The following is a 20,225-nucleotide window of genomic DNA, read 5'->3' on the forward strand; positions in this document are numbered from 1 at the left end:
TAAAGCAGGGCGCCGACGGCATTAAAATGGGTACTACCCCTTTTGGGACCTTCAGTGGACACTGAGGTGAACGGACTCATTCACGACAAACACCTTCTAGAGAAAAATCTGCCACCGAAGCGAGCTATTTGCTGCAGTAATTAACTGCTTTCGGTTTACACATTTTTGTCGCGGCTGGTCGCGGCGAAGCACAAAAAGACGTAATTCATTGGTGTAAGGAAGTAATTCATCGGTGAACAAGGCAGTGGAAGAGCGTCCTTTTGCGCTGCACCGCGACCAGCCGCGGACTCCAATGGCGTATGCCAGATTTCTTTTCCTTCTTAAGCTGAACAGGACAATAGAAGCTGTAATGGCTCATCAATTTACTATTTTCTTTTCAGGGTGTTCCTGCACAGAATTAAAGGTAAGAAGAGCGAAATAACGTTCTCATAATAAGACTCGTTATTGTTACGCTTTCCACAAACGCGTTCGCCTCAGCCCCCAAAGCGCTTTTTCTTTAATTCTCGCTGCGTGAAGCCTGATAGTGAATCCCACTGGGTGTTCGCTGCAGATATATTCCTGGCGGGGAGAAACGGGGACTGTTGCTAAGCCGTCGCTATTCATGCAGATAATATGGGCGCGTGCACTAACCCAGCTTGCAGATTTGCAGAGGGGAACGGCTTCTGTTATTGGTCGTTTGGCCACGGGAACAAATACTATGTGATTATGCTATATTATGTTACTCAGTAGTAGTATCTGTAGTTATCTGTTACAGAGTTGCTAGTAAAACAGATCGTCTTGTGCGTGTTTTCTCCCTGGCTCTTGCTGCTTGAAGGTGCTCGCAACAGAATATTCACTCAGCTCAGGGTTTCCATGGTTACTTTACTGTTACTGCAATCTGTATCGTAAGTACCTATCGTCGGTCCTTGTCCCTAAGTCATGCAGCACACCATCAAGTACACTTGCGTTCCTGGGCTTTCAAGGGGATGCTAGTCTGATTTACACGGTGGTAGTGAGTATCCTGACGGCGCTCAAGGTTTTTGGGGAACAGGGACACCGGTTGACCCTACAGTGGGTCTCCGGCCACACTGGCATTCAGGGCAACGAGGAGGCAGATTTGGCGGCTGCCGTGCCCATTATCCTCTCCAACGGATAGATACGCGGTTCTACTTGTCTCCGTTGATGTCACCCTTGGCCCGCCAGCAATGGCGCCATGACATCACTCAATGACCACTCCCCCATGCAGTGGTCCTGTCATTATCATTGGAAAGATGCCAGGTGGCTTCCCTCGCAGCTTTACGTCACTTCTGCGGCGTCTACGCCTCAACGTCGTTTTCGCTCAGACTGTGTTCCAGGTTAAGCTGGGTTACAGTAGCACGGCGCTGTGCCCAGCTTACAACACCCCAGCTACGATTCCCCATATCATCGAGGACTGTGACCGGTACCCGTGTGAACGCCGGGTGTTTCGACGCCAACTTGAGCTCCTCGACCATAGACTATTCAGCTTCTCCAAATTACTTGGCCCATGGAGCTCCCCTGTGCATCGGTGCCGGGCTCTTCGCTTCCTTTTTGCTTTCGTGCAAGCCACTGGCCTCCTCGAAGAGCTCTAAACAGGACTCCGACCCGACCTGTCTTCGCGTCGCGCTCACCATTAATTCATTCTCTCATATTATTCTCTGTGAAGTGGGGTAGGGTCCTGTGGCTACCACGGGGAAACATCCCATGTCATCATCACGTCTCCATTTATTATTGTTGTTGTTGTTACACGTTTTAGCTGAACTCAACTGATTTTATGCCTTGATCAATGGTTCTCTGATCTCCCTTCAAATACGCGTACGCGGTGGACTGGCCCAAATACGAGCCAGCACTTCTTCTTAAGGTGAGAGCACCTTGCTTAACGCGGTCTGCCTTGGTGGACCGTATTTTGGAACAGAACAAAAACTACTCCATGAATGACGATGAGATGAGGTGTTTCACCGCAACGATTGCGGCACCATACCTCAGTGCATGTGAGATAATATATGAGCGGCATGACGATGAAAAAATATGATTCATACACACACGCACACACACATGACACACGCAAATGAGATATCGCACACGCGGGTGTGTCGTAACTGATGGGGATAGTAGTTCATCCGGTCGTCCACAAGAGATGCAGTGCTGTGAGGATCACATCTCCACATTCATGCGAAAAATTGTGAGGTCAGAGGAGTCCAAGCAGGCTGGCAGGCGTCAAGAACAGATTGAAAGAGTGCAGGCATTGACGGTGCTGCACAGGGTTAGAACAAGGACCCAAGATTGCGGCAAGGCTGAGCGGCTTGTTGTTTATACAGGTCAGTTGGGACTGGAGCATTGCCCTCTCCGAACTGTATAGAGGGCAGTCGATGAGGACGTGTTGGATGCTGGCCACCATGCCGCGTTTGGAACACGACCTGGTTGAAGCGTAGTCTGTGTCTGAACTGCGGGGTGAAAGCCACATTGAGGCGAAGGCGATGCAGAAGGGAAGAGATACCGCGGGACAATCGGTCTGGGAGGCAAAAACAAAGTCGGATCTACTGCGTACAGCAAGGACCTATCTGTGATGTCCCGGCGACATTGGTATTATGGCGGCATTGTATGATCGCCGACAAAAATGCCCTCGTCTCACCACGGGTCAACATATTCGGTACCACCGCCTGGCATTGTCTAGCAGCAGCAGCCACTCTGTCAGCCTCCATATTTCCGCTTAGTCCAAAATGACCTGGGATCCACTAAAAAGTGATCGAGCGACCTACGTTGCACAGACGGAACACGGCTGAACGGTCGCGGGGCAGTATTGCTTGCAGTACATGCTCCTGGAAAGATTTTTCCTAAATCGTTCAATGACATTACCCGGTTATGAGGGGTTCATGCCGTGACCGTTGGTTCAGGGCTGTGGATGTTACGCGGTTTACGGAACTTTGTCATACCAACGACTTGGATAACCATTCACCCATGACCTCATCATTCCCTGGGGTAGCAAGTTAGAAATATAATTGGAAAATATCTTCATTCATCGTGACTTCATGTGTGCGTTCGTGTAATCAACTTGAAATGAGTGCCGAGAGAAGATGGCTGGAATGTACGCCGCTCATGACGTCTCTCTACAAGTGCCAGCTCATTATTAATATTACTGACCTTCGTCATTTATAGTTCGTGTAATAAATAGTCATTACGCTATAGTCAATTAAGGTAACGTGTAATGTCCTACTTGATTTTTCTCGAAACGCCGAGAAAGGTTTGTTAGCGAACGGCTTCTTACAGGTAATAAATACACATCGACCTTTCTTCATACCTTAAATACTTGTCATAAATCCACAAGGAGGATTCTGGAGTGTCGAGGATGCATTATCAGGAGGCATCTGCTCTTGGACGCTGCATGAAAGGTTGCATAAAGGACCCTCTCCATGGCCATTCAGGCTTCATAAATAGGTTTCATTTGCTCTTGCAGACCTTCCTGGTTTTGAGAACCTGAAGGATGCCATCATTATGAAAGGTTGCTGGCCAGACGCGCACAAAATTCCAAGGACTGCAGGGCCTGCCGCTTAGAAAGGCCGTTGAAGCTATACACTTTTCCCCTCTGCTTTATTTGGTACAAAGCGTACTCACGTGCCCCCTTTTCTCAATGGTTCATCGGTTACGACATATTTCAAAGCGAGTGAAAAACGTTGTTTATAGCATCATTTGAGACCTCAGCATTACAGGCTGCACATGCAGAACGGTCGTGGTCATGCTCTTTCCTCTTGTTTGTAATGTTTGTAGATTATTTTTTGTGTACGTTCTCCTAAAGGAGATCGTGTGAGTATTTGATTCTGCAACATACTCATGGCTTAACAGGCATTTTTGGTATTATTCGCATTCGCACAGTGTTATTAACGGTATAGAGTTCCCGCGAATACACCGCGTCACAAGTCACCTGGTTCAGGTTGCTCTGCCCAAACAACGTAGATGCATTACATTGCATTCGTTTTGACGTAGAATCTATACGTGATTCCGATCGTTTATGTGGTTCACACCTAAGAAATTTCATGTGACGTCTTGGCGTTATGGCTTCATGTAGTGTTAAATTTGAATTAACTACTTTAATTAAAAAATAGCAAATTAATTTAATAAGTTCGAATGGATTAATTTTGTTGCACTAAAAGTCACGAAAGTAAATTCTACACCCAAAACCCCGCGGACCTCTGAAAGGGCGTAGCCCCTTAATTTTTTTGTTTACAGCAGACAGCATACATACAACGCAGAGGCAGCTACTGCGGTGTAATTGGAATTATGTCACAACTGAAAAATAATACTATGTCCGTGCTTCTTCGTCACAAAATTGCTTGGTCCCTGGCCACATCCAGCACACCAACGCTCTGCCCTCAAGGCTCTCTTCACCTCTCTGGACACCACAAGACTTCGATCCTTATTGTGAAGGGGCTCATTATCTCATTCCCCGCATCAGCACCAGCAATGGGGTAGAGTATCGCCCCTGGCGAAGAAACTCCCCCGCCATCATCCTGTAATAAAGTTGTTGTTGTTTTTCGTCATGACCTGTTCACAAAACGTTCTTTTTTCACTGAATAGTCACCGGCTAATTCTTCAGCCATGTACCAGATGACGATAAATGGTATCAGTAAAACAGGTAGTCGCGACACATGGTGGGCTCTTTTAGTCTTCAGTTCATTCGTCTTCAATTGGGTCTTTTCCCAATGTCTCTACCAAATAAGCGGGACGAATAAAGCAAGAGATATGTAGGCAGTGCATGTAGTGTTGTTGTTACATATATATACAGGCACACACAGGCGGCTTCATATTGAGGATGGAATGGGCCATCTCAGCCCTCTGCGCGTATTGGTATGACAGAAGACAGCCCTAATATCACCCTTATTGAAACGGCTCCGGACATCCGAATAGCAGCAGCTCAGAAACTCAACACACATCTAACACATCTACACACATTAGGCGAACTATATATTACTTCAATGTCCCGTATCGTCCCCATCTGATTATTCACCAAATCGCCCCCCAAGCTCTCACGGTACCAGAACTATAAAGTGAATAGCTTCGAGGCGAAAAGAAGATTCCCCCTGAAAAGGGTCAATCGCCCTCCTTCTCGCGAGTCATTTCGTCCCTTTCTTGTTTAATTTATGATTATCAGTGGATATCGTGCAGAGAGATGGTGCTATACTTCCCGTCTATATCTAGTGAATGGCGGGTAACTGAAGATGACGAGCGCCATTTGGAGAATAGAGATATAGTGTGATAGCCTCCGGGGAGTCTCGCCAAAGCGTACTTCATAAAGAGGTCTTACCACTGACAACTCTGGTCGATGATATCAAAAACTGTGCTGCCCCAACGTCCTATTATTGGCCGCAAGAAATTTAGAAAATGGCATTGAGAGCAGTACACTCGTCTTCGCGCGCAGTTGTATGTAATGGTGCTATAGGGCTATATTCGCTGTTATATTACACGTAGCACTGTAAGCGTTTACAGTACAGTTTCGGTACGCTTAAGATTTGAAACATCAGTACGGTATAAAAGTTAGCGCTCTTGGAAAAAAGCTGCTGGAAAATATGAGTTTTAGTAGGCAATTTATACTCAATGACAGCGTTTCTTTTCTTTCTGTAGCACGGTAACATTTAAGCGTAGGCTATATTCTGATAAAAATAGCGACATCATAACCGTTTCAGCAACGCACAGTTACACCAAGTCAGCAGCTGACAGGGGCGAGGAGGGCTGCCGGCTGTTACACTAGCAACAGCGACTATACCTTCGACGACGGACCATGTGAGAAACCAACCGGAACACGTGTGTGTAAATATTAGTTCCCTCATTTGCTGTTACGTTTATAGTTGCTGCAAAGAACACACATGAACTGTCCAGATATTACGGACTTTTTACCTTTTCCACGAGTTATTCCGCTTCCTTTGTTCGGCTCGATACTGCAAGTGGAGCGCAGCATTTCTTTCGCAAATCAAGAGCATTTACGCTTCGTTGTTGCTTTTTACTAATCCATCCTTTGTGCTAGAAATAAACGATGTGTGTTCCTCCGGAGGCATATCTCGTTCGTTCGTGGCACAGAGGAAACAAATAACTGCAAGACACTAATCCCTCGTTAATGGCGGTCCGCAACAAGGTAATTACATTTGCAATCAGCTCTTCATTCAATTTCTGGTCCGCACATTCGCTCGCCAAAGTGATGCGGTCGTAAAAATCTCCGGAGGGATTAATGGCAACAATGATATGCGCACGAATACGCCTGGTTTCTGTATTATCAGTTGTTTACTTTCTTTCTTTTTTTTCTTTTTTTTTTTACTGCAGAGGAGCCACCTGAGGACACTTCACTCATTCCTAGTACATTCTCGTACAGGTCACGTTTATTTGTTTTACCCCAAGGGTCCTTACGGGCATTACATGGGGGTGAAAAAGAAAACACAGTTGCAATTGCTGTACAGTGGAACAGTTACAGTGAACATATAAAATACGAATAAAACACAGTGAACATATAGCGGGGTACGGGACCTCACCTCCAAATGAACATACTCATCGTCATCAGCAAGCATTTGTTATTTTATGGTCGCTGCGAACGCGGAGTAAGTCACATTCTTAAAAAAAATGGGGTCTGAAAAAGAAACCAGACGTGTGATTTTGGAAGCATTTACAGCTTCCGTAGTTTCCCATAGATTGAAATTACGCCCATATTTACTCCCCTGACCGTGAAATTTAGTCCCCGGCACTGCAGGTAACCCTAAAGGAACTAATGGTTGTGGTTGCACAATGCAATGGTTGCACGCCGCAAACTTCGTATATAAACTTCCGTGCCTTCATCCCCGAAAGGAAGTAATGGTTGTGGCAATGCATTTAGTACCGAAAAGGACTAACATTGCTCTGAATTTTTGTTTAGGGTGCACGATTCTATGCGCCCTTCTTGTTCCTTCTATCGGCAGTAGACTTCCTAGCAAAGCTGCCATCTCCATAAATACTGTTTCTTTCACACGTTCGGCTTGTTATGTTCTTACCACCTGGTTGGATGGTTGGCTTAAAGAAAGGAGGATATCTCCCACCAGGATTGTTGGGCATTATGGTTATGCGTATTATGCTTGCGCTCCTGCGCGCCGCAGCATAAATTAAGTGATGCCATCTACTCAACATTCATTAAAACCTCGTCAATTTATACAGCCCCACACCGTACCATTACATTGTAAATACCATTCGCAAACATATCCTCATCATTAGGGCTTCAATTACTACTCATATCATAATTTCTCCTACTGCAGCTTAGTTACCGTCATTAATCGCGCGCCGAGTCATTACTGTCTGGCGCACTGCTTAAACGAAAGCCAACCAGTTCCGTCTCTCTACATCACTCTTGTTTCTTTCTAAATGCATACCACAATTCCCATACTACTTCAGAGATTCCCTTTCCATCGTCTAAGCATCCGTGTAGGATACACATTGATTACAGATGTCTTAAGGAGATCCGTTAAATTGCAGTCACGAATTCATATGGTCAGCCCATTGTGTCCGGTTGCCTCGGCAAAGACAGCGGTTCAGTATCGTAAGCACACACCCGCCCCCTTGCGATGGAGCCAACGAAGGTCACTAGTAGCTCGCTAACTAGCTTGGGCTTGCACGCACGAATGCTTCGTTCTCGTTTACTTTATCGCGTACATCTAGTGGGCTTCGTGAGGAGCGCCCCGTTAGGAGCACATGAGCTTTGAGCTCACAAACGTCCGCGTTACAGCAGGGGCACGGCGTGCAAGGCGTAATGAACCGCAGCGAAAGTGGTGAAAGGAAAAGTTAAGGGAGGTCTTTTCTTGTTTATCTACCTTCATTCCTTCCTCTGAATGCGAGTGGGTGGCAAAAAATGAACTTGAAAGAATAGGATGGTGTCGTTTCGGTAATGCGTATACGCGCGAGCGAACGGCGCCGCTTCTTTTTTGCGCCTCGCGGCAGGCTTTTTGATGTCCGAAGGGTTCGCACGAGTAAAGCGCGTTGGACATCTCCGTGTTATGTCGTATTGCAGATTTTTACCAGGGGAGGTACCCGGGTTCGAATCCCGGTGCCGGCTGCGCTCTCTGGGGTTTTTCTTGGGTTTTCCTCAGACTCTTTCAGACATATGTCGGCACAGTTCCCTTAGAAGTCGGCCCAGGACGCACATTCCCCCAGGGCGTAAGTCGTGACGTTGCCCACCTCTCTGAGGCCGACAACGGCGAGCCCTTTCAACATCATCACCACCAGATTTTTACGTGATTTTTATATTCTCATCAACTCTGGCAGTGACTGTCCTAGATCTTAACTTTCAGCCGTCATCATTCCTTCATCTGTTTTTTTCCTTCATTTCTTCATCATCTCCTCTCATCCTGGCTACAGTCGTGACGCAGCCCACATTCGTGAGGTCAACAACGGCAAGCCGGTTTTCGTCATCACCACCACCACCACCACCAATAGATTTTTACGTGAATTTATGCGCACTGGGTAATAAACATTTGGGCGTAATATGACATCCCTTCGGGCAAGTAAAATCGCGTCTGTTGGATAAAGCAGCATCAGAGAACGTCCCAAACCGGTGTTCTGTGCAGCACTTCTGTGTTTTAGTAATTTTATGCACGTATAGATGCTGTAATCCTAGAGTATTTATCTTCTTCTCTTTTCCTATACTATAGTGCCTCCAGATCACGCCTAAGAGACTTCTGATGATGTAGATATGTGTCGGTACTTTAACGTTATTTCGAAGTGCATGTCACCCCTCTACTAACACTAACTAACTTTTACTAACTAACCGTTACTAACTAACTCACCCTACCATGAAAGTCCCACCGATATGTGTAATACACAAATACTGCGGATACACGTCGTCAATCGTGTGCTTCCTAAGTGCACCCGTATCATATAGTCTGACAACAACAATAATATACTATGCATGATAACGATTACATGGAGAGCTTCGCAACGTACGTGTGACAGGTCATTTGTTCTGCCGCAGACACTTGTGCACCTCAAAGCTGTACAAAAGAAAAAAAAAGAAAAAGAAATAGAACTGAAAAAAATCTAACTAAAAAGAAATTGTGAAGAGTGAAGTAGAAATAGTACTCTAAATGCTACAACGAAAATTCTTTCGGCTCTCGGTCTATGGCCCAACCGTGAGCCGTAGGGTGTCATCGTGCTACGTCTCAAAGGTGAAGTTACAAAATATTGAAGACGCTTTGGAATTTATCCGTAACATCTTGCCCACTATCGCCGCTTTAATTACAATGAGCCGAAGACTTAACGCATAGTTCCTCCGTCAGGTTGCTGCGGAATTTTAGCAGCAGAACGGTTTGCCTCAACAGTATAGACTCTAGGCGGTGCATTTGTCTGAGCCCCCATGTCGGCATCAAGCTGCCTGTTTTTAGCAGACGTTCGCATAGCTTGCAGGTATATGTTATCTTCGCGTTTAAATTTAAAAAGAGTCGTAAAGATTGCTCATTTCGGTTTGTTTGCGACAAATAATTTAAAACACATTCGTACAAATGCAATTTTCTCACTTTAGGCTTTGTTATCTCGAAGGGAATCCATCAGTCACACTGCTATAGTGTGTCCAAGAGAGGTTTATAGTACATGGCTACAACATCTTCGAAACCCCCTAAAGTCCGTGAATTCCCACCAACAACCTAGTTCACCGCCTGCCAGCCACCTCATCACCTCCTCATCACCCACCTCATCATAATCCAATGTATACGTGTGCGTGTCGCATGAAACCAAAGTCTGCATCTCCCTTTTTCTTATCGGCTTGTGTCCCGAGAGCACTGACCTCGCGGTCCCGCCTTTTTGTGTTAACTTGCAGGTCCTTTTCTTCGTCCAACAACTCTCAAGATCTTTCTCTTCATCTCGCAAGCTTGAGCCGTTGATGACCCAAAAGGGGGGGGGGGGGGGGTAGATATGTTTCATAGAGTGAAAAAAAAAAAAAAAAAGACGGAAATGTCAGCCAGGCCCAAAGGGCTTTGAGAAAGACAAATAGGAATGTAACTCTAGGAAATCGTGTTAAAAAGACACAGTTTTTCTTAAATTTGTGCTCAACTACCCTGTGAACTTTTTTTTTTCTCGGGAAAAGGAACAACTCGTTAGGATGTTTTTTTTATTTTTTATAATGAATTTCAATGTGAAAGAGAGTGAGATGGAGAACATTAACACGCACTAGAAATATTTTCGTAACTTTAAAGGGTGGTAAGAAAATAAGCTCTATCCTCCCTAGTCTCGGGGTTTTTCGTCATTAGTCCATAGCTGGTCCGAAAGATAATGCACAACGGTCACACGAAGGCAATTTAATCATCATAGGTACATATAGATTAGCAATGCTCTTCACATTGGCATTAACCATTGCCTGCAAATTCCTTGCTCAGTTCAACATGCAAACTGCTTCTCTGCTGGTAGGTCTGCTGCATTGTCTTCCAAGTCGTACTTGTCATGTTGCGTTTATCAGGTACACTTCGATAGGTTCGGGATACGATTCAACTCGCAAAAAAGCCTTGAAGAAAGAAATGCCCGCAAACCTTGGTTTCATGAAGGAAGTAGCCCACCCACATGAAAACTTCCTTCGCAGTTCGTTCAAGATAGATGCACTGAGAATGCAATCAAACCATCGAATGAATCGATTTTCCTCTACCTGTCTTCATCCTTTTATTGATCTAATCCGTCGACCTTCTAGCATCATTGTTCCGTTTATATACGAACGCACAAATATTCCCACAACACACGCTAACTGTTTAATATATTTCCCCATAACAACTGCCGACATAACATGTTCGCTCTTTAACGATGAAAAATGAGGTAGGGGCAACTTTCACTTGGTGCCTGACATGTGCATATGTCACATCGATCTGATTGTCGTTTTCTCCAGTGCCCTCGTTAGCATACTCATAACGACCACATGTTTGCGGCAGTGGCGTAGCCAGATCGGGGGATCTGTAGCCCCTGAAGTCGTACCCTTGGTATAGTGGATTTGGGAGATGGCAAACGAGGGTGAAATCCCTTCCCCCACGTAAAGTTCCTGAAGGGCCCCTCCCGAAATATTTTTCTGGCTAGGCTACTGCTTTGCGGGTCGCTCATGGCCGATCATATCACCCGTCTACTCGTTAAATAAATAAAGCCATAGATTTTCTGCTTCGCGCTACCAAGTGATCGTCAAATGAAGAGTGACGGATCGGCGTGATGTGCAGGAAAGACCCTCTGCTGATTTTCGTTTCGGGTTTCTTTCGCGTTTGCTAACAAGTCGTCTCCAGTACTGTTGATATGTACGGTGACGACCCCGTAACCGGAGGAGGGACCTCACAAACAAAACAAAGGGTTCGCCTTTGAGTGAGAGACGACAACACGAATATCAGGATGGCGAACAGCAATTTAATCACACTCCTGCCCTATCGCCTAGCCTTCTTAATTGGGAGCGTGCGGTTTGGACTTACATCTGGCGCCGGATTTCACACCACGTCTGTTCGTTTCCCGTTAGGCCACCTCGGTCGTTGCTGGCTTGTCGCACAGGCGATGTATGCCGCTGGCGTCCCGTTGCCAAGCTGCGGTGATGATACCGTTGACCCACGACTCTTGGCCGCAAGAACAGTGTGTCTTGATCACTTTTGTCGGCTCTCCGCTATCGCTTTCGGCCCCGTCCGTCAATCTGGCTTCCACTCCCAAGGCAGACTGCCCTTTTGTACTTGTCTTTCGGGTTTTAAAGGCATCTTTCCTTTGTTCCCTCAACGGGGAACGACGCTCGTACGACCTGGAGCAGCAAAACGACGTTCTCCTTTGTGGATAGCCGTCCTTAAAGGTCGCTGCTGTGGCGATGACCTTCGTTGCGTGTCGCCGGGGTTCCAAGACTTGCTCAAGGCTCGTTCCATAGTGCCAAACCACGACATCAGAAGCAGGTTGTCGAACCGAACCCGAACCGAAAACCGTATCCGAACCGTTATTTTTGCCGGAACTGAACCTGAACCCGAACCGAACTTTTCATGACACTGTTGATTCCGAACCGGAGCAGAACCGGAAAAAATAATAGCGGTAACCGGTTCGCAACAAAACGGTTCAGACATAAAAGAAGTTCGAAGCCTCAAGTGCCTCCCAATACCCGAACGAGAACACATTGGTCTCCATATCATGGATTTGGCAAATTTTCACCTAGCAGTGAAACTAGGACTCAGCCACTGTCCTTGTGAGCGCGGCGGCAAGCGCCCCACTCACGCGCTGCGGCGTCTGCTCTTCAGAGAGGAAGCGCTACGCGGACGAATGAAGTAGGAATAGAGTAGGCCAGTTATGTAGCTCTATAGGACGAAGATGTAATTAAGCAACCATACAAAATTTCCCTTTACATGTGAGCACTAAAAGTTAAACAACATGGGAAGTGGAGAAGGAGCGCACGCAGAACGGTGCCTTTTTGATTTGTCGTGGTTTGAAAAGTAAATGTAGTTCTGCTTACTGGTAGTGCAATTGTGTCGTGACACGTTGCCTTTGTGTTGTGGATTAACTGGTACACTGCTGCGAGCTCGGACAGAGCAACGCTGGAAGTCTTATTTTCGACATTATTCCGTACGATTGCAGATCGATTCACGCTGCGAATTCAGTGTGCCGGCAAGTACCGTAAGTATCTATGTAAAATGCTGTCCATCTTGTTGGGCTTCCTTCAAGTGTATCTTGCTGGTGCTGTGCGTGTGAAAAAAAGAAAAAAAAAGAGAGAGAGATTTCGGGAACAGAAAGTAGAAGAACTACACCGCTCCATCAGCATGGATGCTATTAGCATGCGTTCATTCATTTCTCCATTCTCTCGCTAAAGGGAGTACCTGACCACTAAAAACGTCAGTGCAGACAACAGCAGTAAGATTAGCCACGCATATCCTGATAAGAGCAGTTCTATGGGAGATATAAAATGGAAGCGTTGAACCGTTCGATTTTTGTCATGCCCGAAGCGGAACTGAACGGGAACGAAATCAGAGCAATGCGGACCCGAACCGAACCCGTCCCAAGCAGCACAATATACTGAAAGTCGAGTGCAATAGGGGTGGACGGGTAAGTGGAAGACCTTGAACAGACTCTTGAAACTAAGGAACACTGATAAGACACATACCGTCCACCCCTATTGCACTCGACTTTCAGTACATTGTGCTGCTCGGGGTATTTCTTGCGGTTAGACATCCTGGTCAGAAGTATACTGCCAATGGCCATAATAAGGAAGACGCCCAGTAAAGAACAGTCAGCTGCACAAACCGTGCCCTACGTATGAGAAAAGAGCGCGCCGTGCGACTAAAGGTGACGCAGCAATCTGGTGGAGCATCAAGAACTACTGAACTAGACGAACCCGGCGTAATAACGGTGCGCCGTATTTGACGTATATTAAAGAACTACATGACCGAATATCAAACACTTTCCTAAAGAAGAAGAAAAACACACACAAAAAAGCGCATACTACATCCGCCGCACATCAATAGGCCTTCCCTTTTATCTGCGTAATTCACGGCGGCATGCCTGACAGCCATGCTCTGCTGTCTCGAGCGAGTGCGTGTTCACAGTGCATTGGAAGCGCAGTCACAATGCATCCATTTTCACTCGTGATTTTCGAGCGGTTTTCATCAGGAAGGGACTCGGTAATAGACGCTCCATATATACGTACGATACAGTTGCATTGAAATCCCTGGAGAAATAATGACCTATAACGTGACTCACCCCCATGTTGGAAAAGGAAGTACGTACCTGAAATACGTCCTACGCCGTCTGCTGTTTGGCCTTTTGATTGGAACTTTGCATGGCTCCGCTTAATCATCCGAGCATGCCATCTCGAAATCGGTAACCGCGCCTCAATGCGGTTGCTGCGGGGATGCTTTGTGTTTTTAGCTTTACAGACGAGGGATCCTAATATTACTTCCATTTGGTGACATGTATGTACTCTACGGTCGGACGCAACTATATATTTAGCCTATGTGCTATTCGTTGTTATTTGCTGCATAGCGACGGTGAAACTCGTCGCGCAATATAGGTAATTGCGAACGAACGAATATGCGTAAGTTTGCGGGAGTTTCGGGAGTGTATTAAAGAAGCATGTTTATCGTTTACTGCGTAGGCGGTCGATATACAGGGTGTTTATTTTTATCCCTTACAGATTTTCTTATTAAAAAAAACTACTAGAACAGCATAGATGTCGTTTTTTTAGAACGTGCCTCGGCAAAGATCATCACGACCTGCCTTGGTGCCCCTAGAGCTCTAGTGCTCTAGGTGTCCCCAGAGCATCCAATGCAGCTGTTGTAGCCGAGTCGAGACAGCCCCCACTTCCTGGGATACGCATGGTAGAATAGCTGCGCTATTACGTTTGACTAACAACGAGATTTGGTCGGCACCCGTTGTCAATAAATATTTCGAGACGAAGTTTTTCGAGGTTTCATCAAGCTATTATGCCGTGCCGCACTTACGAACCCCCGGCGCAAGCCTTTGCTACTGCACTAAATTCCTCTCTGGACATTGGAATAGCCTCGGGTGTTCGCGAAAGTACCGGGTCTCGCGGGGAGAAAGTACGTGCCCTCAAGTGTTGTGCGTCAGCAAACTCTTCAGGAAATGCAGAGTTAGAGGGACAGAGTGTGCATTTGCACAGATGTGTCTACAAATGAGTCAGGATCCACGGTGCATATGTCGTCCCTGAGCTCTGCATTGAGGGTTGAGCACGATTGTCTCATCGCACGTAGTCCACGGCCGCATAGCTCGATGGGATGATCAATGCCATGCAATTTAGAGAGGCACATGGATTGTCTGCAGTGGTTCACAGACCGTATTGCGAGCATTACAAGCGCCAAGCGAATCAGCAGATCTTGCTTCAGTTGTGCACGGCGCCATTAAGACCTATACAACGCGTGTGTAGTACAGGGACACGACATCATCCTTCAGTGGATCCTTGGCCATTCCTGCATACCTGGGAGTGACGCGGCGGATGCAGCAGCTTCCCGGGTGCATCAGTCCGGTCCGGTTCGTAAGGTGTATTTCACCCCCTTTGACACCCCCTTAATGTTGTCAGCTTTAACAATGAGACTAAGCAGCTGGAAGGTCGTCACTGATTATCATAGACCCGGACTTTTCATTTGTGGTCCCAGCTTCCGTTCGTGGCCCCACCTGTTCCGTCTCAATGTCCCCTATAGTCGTCACTTTTTTACATATGATCGGAAAAGCAGCTTCACCAAACTGCTCCAAGTTGTGGGGGATGTCGAGCACATTTTGATGTTGCATAGGGTACACTGCAGCTGGTCGCCTTCTACAGTCGGAGCTGGCAGCACAGCGCACGGCCGTCCGCTCAGAGTTCTAAAAGTACTTGGGCCTTGGCATCGCAATGTCAGACACCGGGCATTCTTCGCAGTAGTGAACATTTTCCGGGACATTGACGCAGACGACAAGTTTTGAGCCTATGAGTGTTTTGTGGCTTTTGCTGTCCGACTGTTGCGTGCTTGTGTATCCCGAGACAACTCAGTTTGTGTTTGCAATGGTGGTGGTGGTGGTGGTGGTGATGATAGGGCTTGCCGTTGTCGGCCTCACGTATGCAATGTTTTCTGTCGGAGTCACCACCACCACCAATCATCATCATCGCCATCCTCCTCCTCCTCTTCATTGGAATCATCATTCCAGGAGTTTTCCACCAAACAACAACAACAACAACAAAGATGAATGGATGATGATGATGTGGGATGTTTCCCTGCGTGGAGTGCAGGACCCTACCCCATTCCAAAGAAGTTCATATGAGAGGATGACGAGGGAAGGAAATCCCTACAGTTCGTGAAGGAGGCCGGTGGCCCTCAGAAAGGAAAGAAAAGCGCCAAGTGCACGGCACTGATGTCCAGGGTTACTCCATGGGCCGAGAACTTTGCAGATGTTGAATGGCCTCTGATCGAGCATTTCAAGTTGACATTTAAAGGCCCGTCGCTCGCATACGTACTGGCTGCAGTCTTCTAAAATGAAACTGGTAACTGGTGCAAGTGATGTGGATTTGCGGGTCTCACACTAGTGAAGACAAAATCTCGTTGCGGAGTTTATTGCGTCGAATAAATCTTCTCTTTACCAATCAATCGAATCGTTGGTTGTGCTGTAGAGTTCTTCTTCTTATTCTACCAATGAGATAATGAGTTCTACGGCAGCAACGATCCAACTTTTTTTGTACAAATATCTGTCCGATACCACCTAAAAGCTGTGCACCGTGTGGATCAGTGGGAGGGGCTCATTATTTAAATAAAAACACAAATGGGTTTCTTGTCAGTGGACACCTTTTAGAGAAACGTCTGTCACTGAAGGGGGGGTCATTTGTTGCAGTAATTAATTGGTTTCGGTTTACATATTTTTGTTGCTGCTGGTCGCGGTGAAGCCCAAAGGGACGCTCTTCCACTCCCTTATCCACCAATGAATTACTCCAGTGAATTACGCCCTTTTGCGTTTCGCCGCGACCAGCCGCAAGAGAAATATGCGAACCGAAACCAATTAATTACTGTAACAAATGACCCGATTCGGTGGCATATTTTTGTCTAAAAGGTGTCCACTGAAGGTCCCAAAAGGGGTAGTACTCATTTTAATGCCGACGGCGCCCTGCTTTCGAAGTTATGTTTTTTCACGAAACTCGTTTGAATTTTTATTTAAATAATGAGCGCCTCCCACTTATTCACACGGTGTGCAGTTTGTATCGGACACATACTTGTAAAAACAGAAAGTTCTTCGATTGATGCAGCCGCTCGAGAATTATTTAGCCCGGGGATTTAGCTGAAACATCCTGTATAGTTCTCTACTTTATGAATTTATGAATGTAATTTCTTACCAGTAACATCTGGGGCGCCACAAGGTTCAGTTCTAGGTCCCCCTGCTCTTCCTAATCTATATCAATGACATCGCTGACTCTGTTCCTTCATCCGTTCGCCTATTTGCTGATGACTGTGTGCCGGGAAATTATAGACAGCTTTGACATGACTAACCGTAAGCATGACTTATCACAAATATTCTCCTGGTGTGAACAATGGAACATGGAACTCAACCTTACCAAGTGCATGCATACGCATGTTTCTCGGCGCCATAGCACAATTGCTCTTACTACATAAATCACTGGAAACCGTAAACACCTACAAATATTTGCGCGTAATGCTAACTTCTGACCTTTCTTGGAAAGAGCACTTTCAGTACGTTATCAACAGGGTTGGTTACCGAAAATATTAGTTTCCGGTTCCGTTTCCGGTAACTGAAAAACTCGGCTTTTCGTTTCCGTTTCTGGACGATTTTCGGTAGCGATTTCTGTTTCCGTTTCCTTTTAAGAATTTCGTTTCCGTTTCCGAGGTAATTTCGGTACTAGATTCTGTTTCTCATCCGGAACTCGTACTGTCTAGTTTTTGGCTTTTTCATGTCAGATATTCTAGTTATATAATGGATGCAAAAGGACAGCCACAGCAAACTCAAACACTAAAGACTTTAATGCAATACGTCCGAATATTATACACCGCAAGTAGATGCCTCTCTAGGTTGCGGAAATACATGCCTTTAAGTTTCAAAAGTCTCGGCTCGTGCGCAAAAATAACACGTCATCCAAAACTTTCGCGTCCATCTTGCTGCGCAGGGGGCTCAACACGAAAGAAAATGCCGAAAATAAACGAAATGAATGAATGAATGACTGGAAGAATAGTGCGGATATATATTATTTTCATATAAACGCGAAAACAACAACAACAAATAAGTTAATGATAATGAATAGAGAAATTCGCCACGTAAGGTGCGGCCCACTACCCCAAGGCACAATGGGGCAGGATGAGATGTGTCCTGATGATGAGGTGATGAACGATGCTAACCCCGAACGCGAAAACACTGAGGGAAACGTCCTGCGAATTTGGTTTCCGTTAACGTTACCATGCACTTTTGGATTTCGTTTCCGTTTCGGTTTCTGGTAGTGGAAACGAAAACAATTTTGTTTTCGTTTCCTGTTGAATTTCGGTAATTGCCGTTTCTCGTTTCCGTTTCCGGTAGCCAACCCTGGTTATCAATAATGCTAATCGCACACTTGGTTACATCAGGCGAAACTTCTACATGACACCTATGAACCTAAAGCTCCGCCTCTTCAAGAAATTAATCCGACCAAAATTAGAGCACGCCTCTGCCGTCTGGGATCCCAGTCATACCTCACTAATTTGATCAGCTAGAAAACGTTCACAGACGGGTGGCTTACTTTCATCGAACAGCGAGCACCTCATCCATGAAATCCTCATTATCATTATAGAACCACTCGCTTTACGCCGGAAACACAGCAGGCTGCGTCTTTTCCACTCCATATACTTTAACAACCCTGTCCTAAAGCAACAGCTTCTATAATACCCTCATCGTACACTTCATCTCGCATTGACCATCATTACAATGTTGCAATCCCCCCATTGCGGGACAAACGCATATTTCTTCTCGTTTATCCCTCAGGTAAGTGTGTATTGGAACCATCTTCCTGTGTCAGTATTTATCACGGACACGAACATGTTTCACCGTATTCTGTGCGTTCACCACTCCTCTCTCTAGTGCTTTGCATTGAGATAGATCAATAGATAAGTAAATAAATATTTGCATCATGAAATAGCAATGAACGTAAAGCAGGACTGCCAGTGGCAAGTTGCATCGAATGATGCTCTTTGATGAAGCAAACGTACAAGCAGCATAAACACACTGGACGGTGCAATGCCAATCTGTTCAGATTTCCGCGTTACGGGACTTTCTACGCTTATGAAATGTCAGCTCGACGGAAATTTGGACCATTGCATCAATATGAGAAGTTGCATCATAATGCATCAGAAAGCGCTGCATGCTCAATACATGCTCTGTTCTACATGAATTCACTAACATCAAAACCAGCGATAGGTCACATACTTGCTGAAGCAGCACTGCCTTCTTAACACGTGATACTTCCACCAGTCTTATGCCGGGCAACAGTAAAAGTTTTTTTTTTTTTTGTGTGTGTGTGTGTGTGTGTGTGTGTTTCGCGAGCACCAAAAATTCGCGAATTTAAGTACCTGCGAAGTAGATACACTGACGTTACCGAGAAACACGAGCTTGCGTTTCTCGCGAATTTAAGTCCCCGCCCGCGTCTACTATGGCCTCCACCAAAACGCGAAAATATGCTCCACACGAAATCAACGACTTTTAGAGTGTCTCTGTGATCCTGTATTTCGGGTTTTTGTAGCATAGTCGGTAATAGACAGGCAGAAGATGGGCTCTGCGAATGCCGAAACTCCTCCGGCTGTGACACAACGGCAGGTATCTCCACCAGTCAGGCGGCCGTGGCCACATGATGTCGAGAACAATACAACTGGTCGGAGCTCTCGCTATGGACATTGATTTAATGGGAAACACATGTCAGTGTCATCAAAGAAGAAAATAGTGTACAGAAGGCAAGCTAACACGTCTACACGCAAACTAAGAAGGAATAATAATAATAATTTTTAAAAACTTTCCAGTTCAACAACATACGCTGTGACGCAAGGTATCCTATCAGTTGCCGGTTTCGAAGTCGGGTCACATCCTACCGAAGTCGAATTTGATTTATGACACCTAGCAGGTAATCTAGGGAAGTATGATGGTGAAGACCGCAAGCGGTGAGGCTTATGCGTTACCATATCGCATTCCTACCCCTTGGAAGAAGGACATCTGCTACCTGACGCGCTAATACCCCTATCACGGGATGCCCTTCTATAAATACCTTCGGCAGGAGACGGAAATCTCTGGCCAACCCATTCGTGACCACCGACTGCTCTGAAGTCACGTAAGGGCAGTTCCCATTCGTGATTCCCAGCATGATGCGATTACTGCAGTTGGAAAGAGTTCACCAGTCGCTACATGACTTAATCGCACTCCATATCGCAACCACCATCGTGTTGCTCGCATTCGTTTGACAGCGCAGCTGCTGAACTAATATGCCTAAGAAAAAGAGGCTGCTATATCTTACTTCGAGTTGAAAATTATCAGCTACGCGGTCACGAATTGCAAACATTCGTGGATGCCTTTGCGTCCTTATAATGAGGATTGCAACTGCGTTTGTGGTGTGGCCGAATTGCACGATGTTTAATAGCGTTGTTTCATAAAATAAATAGTGTCATTACCATACGGCTGGCGCTCTATGGCCTAAGTTGCCTTGCGCCATAAAGCATCCAATCAATCAATCATTGTCATACTGCGGGTTTATATGCAGTCAAAATCCGTGAAATACGCACACAATTATGCAACGAAAATTGTAAAAA

At 45.9% G+C, this 20,225-nt stretch overlaps 1 protein-coding gene and 1 long non-coding RNA gene across 3 annotated transcripts in view; one reads left to right on the forward strand and one right to left on the reverse strand.

The window, feature by feature from the left end:
• The window catches only part of LOC135385347 (hemicentin-2-like), a 527,311-nt gene that overhangs the window by 373,547 nt on the left and 133,539 nt on the right, over positions 1 to 20,225 (reverse strand). The window lies entirely within an intron of this gene.
• LOC135383409 (uncharacterized) overlaps positions 1 to 20,225 on the forward strand; it is a 62,903-nt gene that overhangs the window by 30,840 nt on the left and 11,838 nt on the right. For both annotated transcript variants that reach the window (XR_010419856.1, XR_010419857.1), the window contains exon 2: positions 381 to 403. This is a non-coding gene — a long non-coding RNA (uncharacterized LOC135383409). The remainder of the gene's footprint in view (positions 1 to 380; positions 404 to 20,225) is intronic.

The sequence above is a fragment of the Ornithodoros turicata genome, chromosome 2 (genome assembly GCF_037126465.1).
Source record: "Ornithodoros turicata isolate Travis chromosome 2, ASM3712646v1, whole genome shotgun sequence".
NCBI lineage: Eukaryota > Metazoa > Arthropoda > Arachnida > Ixodida > Argasidae > Ornithodoros > Ornithodoros turicata.